Here is a 6583-nt window from a genome sequence, read left to right on the forward strand (position 1 = left end):
TCCCCAGTCGTACATGAAGCTCACTGACTGAGCCCGGGGACAGTTGCTGCATCTTAGCCAAACCTTTTTTTCTTCTTGTAAATGAAAGCGAAAGAAAGAAAAAGAGAAACAGAACCTGTGTAGAAAGGAAAATAAAAGGGGGGTAAAACCCAAAATATCACTGAATTTGTCCATGGCAAGTCTGCAATTATATGCAAGTTGTTCATACATTGTGAGTTTGAATAGGCCTCCAATCCAATCGTAGAAGGGAGCTGCATTCCCCCCCCAAAAAAAACATCAGTATCTGTCTTTTTAGTGTGGCAAGTCCACTCATATTGTCCTTTTGTAAGGTTCCATGTGCTGGGTATATAATTCAAGAGGATATTTTGCACTGCAAATGTTAAGATTATTCCGTCCAGTTCTGTTGATGGTTTCAGTTACCTTCTGCCAAAAATCTTTCAGTATAGGACAATGAAAACCCCCCCGTATGTTTTAGAGAAGCACTATCCCTATTGCATCTCCAACAGGTAGCCAAACCTACCTTGCAGGGTCGTCGTGGATATTAAATGAGATGCGGGAGAACCACGTCCCCCACCTGGAACTCCCTGGAGAAAAAAGTTGGGGTGTAAATGCAATTCTTCATCATCATCATCATCAAAAACAGTACAGTGGTACCTCGGTTTACAAACACAATTGGTTCCGGAAGTCTGTACTTAACCTGAAGCGAACTTTCCCATTGAAATTAATGGAAAGTGGATTAATCTGTTCCAGACGGTCCGTGGAGTACTTAACCTGAAGCGTAGTTAACCTGAAGCGAACTTTCCCACTGAAATTAATGGAAAGTGGATTAATATGTTCCAGACGGTCCGTGGAGTACTTAACCTGAAGCGTAGTTAACCTGAAGCGAACTTTCCCACTGAAATTAATGGAAAGTGGATTAATCCGTTCCAGACGGTCCGCGGAGTACTTAAACTGAAAATACTCAAACCGAGGCGTACTTAAACTGAGGTATGACTGTATTGAAAGTGGGGTCGTGTCTAAGCACCTGGACACTATTCTGAGCAAAAATCATCCCAAACGCACCGCCCAAAGGATGTCTCTCGGTGGAGGGCCCTGAGTTACTCAAATCTTTGGCCCAGTAACCTGATCCAGATTCCCAGAAGTGAAAGAGCCGCAGCCAGACGAAGGAGCAGCAAAGAAATGGGTCAAGCTGTCTGGAAGCTCAGAGGGCAGCAGCAACTGTTGGGAAAAGCTCTTTCTCTCCCTTGGAAGCTTCACAAAAGCCTGGAAGGCAGCAGTCGCAGGCGGCCCCAAAAAGGCCTCTTTCTCTCGCTCCCCTTTTGTCAGGAAGAAGGAAAAGAGGGCAGCTTTCGAGTCCAAACCCTCCCAAGATTTCTCCATTGAAAATAGGGACATGGAAAAGCAAGACATTCCAGGATCAAATCAGACTGTCTCGCCAGAGTGGTGCATGCTCTGGTTATCTCCCGCTTGGACTACTGCAATGCGCTCTATGTGGGGCTACCCTTGAAGGTGACCCAGAAACTGCAATTAATCCAGAATGCGGCAGCTAGACTGGTGACTGGGAGCGGCCGCCAGGACCATATAACACCGGTCCAGAAAGACCTACATTGGCTCCCAGATTCCGAGAACAATTCAAAGTGTTGGTGCTGACCTTTAAAGCCCTAATCAGCCTCAGCCCTGTATACCCGAAGGAGCGTCTCTATCCCCATCGTCCAGCCTGGACACTGAGGTCCAGCTCCGAGGGTTTTCTGGCAGTTCCCTCCCTGCAAGAAGTAAGGTTACAGGGAACCAAGCAAAGGGCCCTCTCGGTAGTGGTGCCCTCCCTTTGGAACACCCTCCCTCCATATGTCAAGGAAATAAAACAACTATCTGATTTTTAGAAAACATCTGAACATTTAGGGAAGTTTTTAATGTCTGATGTTTTATCGCTTTGAAATTTTTATTATCATTAATTCTGTTGGGAGCTGTCCAGAGCAGCTGGGGAAACCCAGCCAGATGGGTGGGGTAGAAATAAATTATTATTATTATTATTATTATTATTATTATTATTATTATTATTATTATTCCGCAATGATATCTGTAAATCTGGGGTTGTCCCTGGAAAACAGGGACACCTGGAGGGTCTGTACCCAGCTGGGAATCTGAACTAACCTCTGCTTGTCCATTATTCTTCCAAATCCCCATTTCCTAGGGGTTACTTGAGAGGAAGCCCGCCCTGTAGATAACTCCTGTGCCCTACATTCAATCTGTCTTCCTCCCTGCCCCTGCCTGCCCAATATTGTGCCTCATCCACTCCGCTTCTCTGGCTGCTAAGATTGATTTTTCCAATAATGGGTTCTCCAGAGCAGGGTCAGCAAAAGGGGAATCCCTTTACGAGGGGCTGGTGTCAGGCCCCGTTCCTAAGTAACTGGGGAGAGGGAGGAATTGGGGGGGGGGAAATGTATAGGGCTGCAGCCGCCAAGAATGGCTGCCTATTCGCTTGGACAAGGGAGAAGCTTATAAATGATGGGAGAAAGCGGGTGAGGTTTCTCTCCCTCTCTGATAACACTCATGAACAGTCAAGGAAGCTGAACATTGGAAGATTCGGGATGGATAAAAGAAAGTGCTTCTTTAACGCAGAGCGCAATTAAACAGCGGAACTGCCTTCCACAGGAGGCAGCAAGCTGGACGGCTGTAAAAGATAATTATAGACACATTCATAGACGAGAGGGCTATCAATGGCTCCTACCCACGAGTAGGCCTGGGTGATATATTCATATATCATATATAGCCAAGGACCTGTGTCCAGTTCTGGGCACCACAGTTCAAGAAGGATACTGACAAGCTGGAACGTGTCCAGAGGAGGGCAACCAAAATGGTCAAAGGCGTGGAAACGATGCCTTATGAGGAATGGCTTAGGGAGCTGGGTATGTTTAGCCTGGAGAAGAGAAGGTTAAGGGGTGATATGATAGCCATGTTCAAATATATAAAAGGATGTCATATAGAGGAGGGAGAAAGGTTGTTTTCTGCTGCTCCAGAGAAGCGGACATGGAGCAATGGATTCAAACTACAAGAAAGAAGATTCCACCTAAACATTAGGAAGAACTTCCTGACAGTAAGAGCTGTTCGACAGTGGAATTTGCTACCAAGGAGTGTGGTGGAGTCTCCTTCTTTGGAGGTCTTTAAGCAGAGGCTTGACAGGCATATGTCAAGAGTGCTTTGATGTTGTTTCCTGCTTGGTGGGGGGTTGGACTGGATGGCCCTTGTGGTCTCTTCCAACTCTATGATTCTATGACCTGTAGAAGAGGCGGACCGCAATGATGGCTTCACTCAGTGGTGTGTCGCAGGTGAAACCGCCTCCTCCCGAGTCCTCCTGCTACCAGCGGCCAGTGCGCCAAGGGAGAACCAATCTGCAGCCGCGCGCTGGAGGCAGAGGGACTCTGGTGCAGTGGCGGTTTCACCAGCGGGCTTCGGGAGCGGTGGGTGAAGCCACTATCGCACTCTGGATGAGAGCCTTCTCTCCTGGCTGTGGGGGCGCAAAAACGCCCCTTCCTCCAGCTTTGCAGAAAGGGATTATCTTCTTAGTGCTGTGGTGGTGCTACCGTATCTACAAACCTGGAATGCTCCTGTGAGAAAATTCCACATACCGGTACATTTTCCCTCTGCAGCTGACGACTGCAGCAGGGCCAAAGCCTGTTAGGCATTTATTTCAGAGTAAATGAATACAAGGTCCTTTGCCATAGCTGCAGTGGGAGGGAGCTGTCCAAGGTTCTGATTCCAGCACGCCTCTCACAGGCCAGGAGTCTGGTCCATCAGATGTTGCGGAACTACGACTCCCATCACCTTGACCACTGGCAAATGCTGGCCAGACACTCAGGGGAGTTGGAGTCCAGCAACATTTGGAAAGCCGCATGTTCCCCAACCATGTCTCAGGGTTAATTCCCTACACTACCTGCATGTAAAAGGTCCCGGGTTCAAACCCAGAATTTCCAAGCAGGGCTGGGAATGCCCTCTGCAGGAAAGCTGCCGGCCAGTGTAGACAATACTGACCTATTTCATCCTGCTAAGTCAAAGCAGGTTGGCAAGTGATGCCGTTTTTCGACCTTACAATGCTATTTTTCAGTACACAAACTCCACGTCATATGCTTGTTTTGTTTTTTTCCCCCCGGGGGGAAAAAATAACACAGCAAGCAAAACGAGTATTTACTGGAAAGCAGAGTGATCTGCGGTCCTGTCTATGTTATGCAAATCATGCCAATTTGCATAAGCGCTTCATGGCGCCTTGCAAAATATATTTTGCTAGCAAAACGAAGAAGGGGAGGGTTAGGCTGGGAACCGAAGAAGCATCATTCACCCCCACCCCCACCCCGCTGACGACAGAACTTTTCACGCTCCTGAGATTTCAGCAGGCGCAGCTGGATCTGCCCTTGAGGGCTAGAAACTTGGGGGTGTTTTCATAGAATCATAGAGTTGGAAGAGACCACAAGGGTCATCCAGTCCAACCCCCTGCCGAGCAGGAAACACCATCAAAGCATTCTTGACATATGCCTGTCAAGCCTCTGCTTAAAGACCTCCAAAGAAGGAGACTCCACCACACTCCTTGGTAGCAAATTCCACTGCCGAACAGCTCTTACTGTCAGGAAGTTCTTCCTAATGTTTAGGTGGAATCTTCTTTCTTGTAGCTTGAATCCACTGCTCCGTGTCCGCTTCTCTGGAGCAGCAGAAAACAATCTTTCTCCCTCCTCCATATGACATCCTTTCATATATTTGAACATGGCTATCATATCACCCCTTAACCTTCTCTTGTTTTTTTAAAAACAAGAGAAGCAGTTTCTGGAAACGAACAGTGTGAGTTTGGAAGGGGCAATTGTTGGAATACTCACAGGGAGACCCCAGGCACCCCCATACATGACAATGGTGCAAATTAGAAAATGCATTACGTTGTTGATGAACCAGGAAACTGGGCGTCTTAACTCCTCATGCCCACTGCTATGTGTCAGTTTGGAGGTGGAAACCATTCGTGACTGGGCTACACTTGGGATCCTGATTTAGAGAAAATCAGTCCCACCTACAAGCCCCAATGAAATCAAAGCAACATAAGAAGAGCCTGCAGGATGAGGCCAATGGCCCATCTAGTCCAGCATCCTGTTCTCACAGTGGCCAACCAGATGTCTGTGGGACAAGCTCACCTGCAGGAGCCAAGCACAGGATCCCTCTCCTCCCCCCCCATGGTTTTCAGCAGCTGGTATTCAGAAGCATGGCTGCCTGCAACCAGGGAGGCAGTATCCTGGCTAGTAGCCAGCCAAAGCCCTCTCCTCCATGAATTTGTCTAATCCTCTTTTAAAGCCACCAAGGGTGACCATCGTTTATGGACTCATAGAAACAAATTGTGGAATGGGAGCGGGTTCCCAAGGGTCATCCAGTCCAACCCCCTGCAATGCAGGAATGTCAGCTCGAGCATCCATGACAGATGGCCACCCAGCCTCTGCTTAGAAACCTCCAAGGAAGGAGAGGCCACAACTTCCTGAGGCAGACCGTTCCACTGTCAAACAGCTCTTACTATCAAAAAGTTATTCCTGGTGGTGTTTAATTGGAATCTCTTTTTTCCTAACTCGAATCCATCCTGTGTGTGACAGCCCTTGAGATATGTGAAGACGGCTCTCCTATCTCCACTCAGGCTCCTCTTTTCCAGACTCAACATCCCCGGCACCTTCAACTGTTCCTCATCAGGCTTGGTTTCCAGACCCTTGACCATCTTGGTCTCGCTCCTCTGCACACCTTGTCAACATCCTTTTAACATTGTGATGCCCAGAACTGGACACCATATTTCAGGTGTGGTCTGACCAAGGCAGAAGAGGTGACCCGGAAACTACAACTAACCCAGAATGCGGCAGCTAGACTGGTGACTGGGAGTGGCTGCCGAGACCACATAACACCAGTCCTGAAAGACCTACATTGGCTCCGAGCACAATTCAAAGTGTTGGTGTTGACCTTTAAAGCCCTAAATGGCCTCGGTCCAGTATACCTGAAGGAGCGTCTCCACCCCCATCGTTCTGCCCGGATATTGAGATCCAGCGCCAAGGGCCTTCTGGCAGTTCCCTCGCTATGAGAAGCCAAGTTACAGGGAACCAGGCAGAGGGCCTTCTCGGTAGTAGCACCCACCCTGTGGAATGCCCTCCCAGCAGAGGTCAAAGAGAACAATTATTACCAGACCTTTAGAAGGCATCTCAAGGCAGCCCTGTTTAGGGAAGCTTTTAATGCTCGATTTCTGTATTTTAATGTTTTGTTGGAAGCCACCCAGAGTGGCTGGGGGAACCCGGCCAGATGGGCGGGGTATAAATAATAAATTATCATTATTATTATTATTATTATTATTATTATTATTATTATTATTATTACTTCCCTTGATTTGGACACTAGACTTCTGTCCTAGAATAGCATTCCCTTTTTTAAACAATGCACCGAGTGAAGAAGGCTTTGTCTGTTCAACATTCAGCTTCGTTGGTGTCATCGGAGAGGGAGAAAAACTTTTCTCCATGCCAGGCGTAATTTTATAAACTTCTATCCTGTCGCCTCTTCCTCACCTTTTCTCTAAATTAAAAAG

The sequence above is a fragment of the Zootoca vivipara genome, chromosome 11 (assembly GCF_965207765.1).
Source record: "Zootoca vivipara chromosome 11, rZooViv2.hap1.1, whole genome shotgun sequence".
NCBI lineage: Eukaryota > Metazoa > Chordata > Lepidosauria > Squamata > Lacertidae > Zootoca > Zootoca vivipara.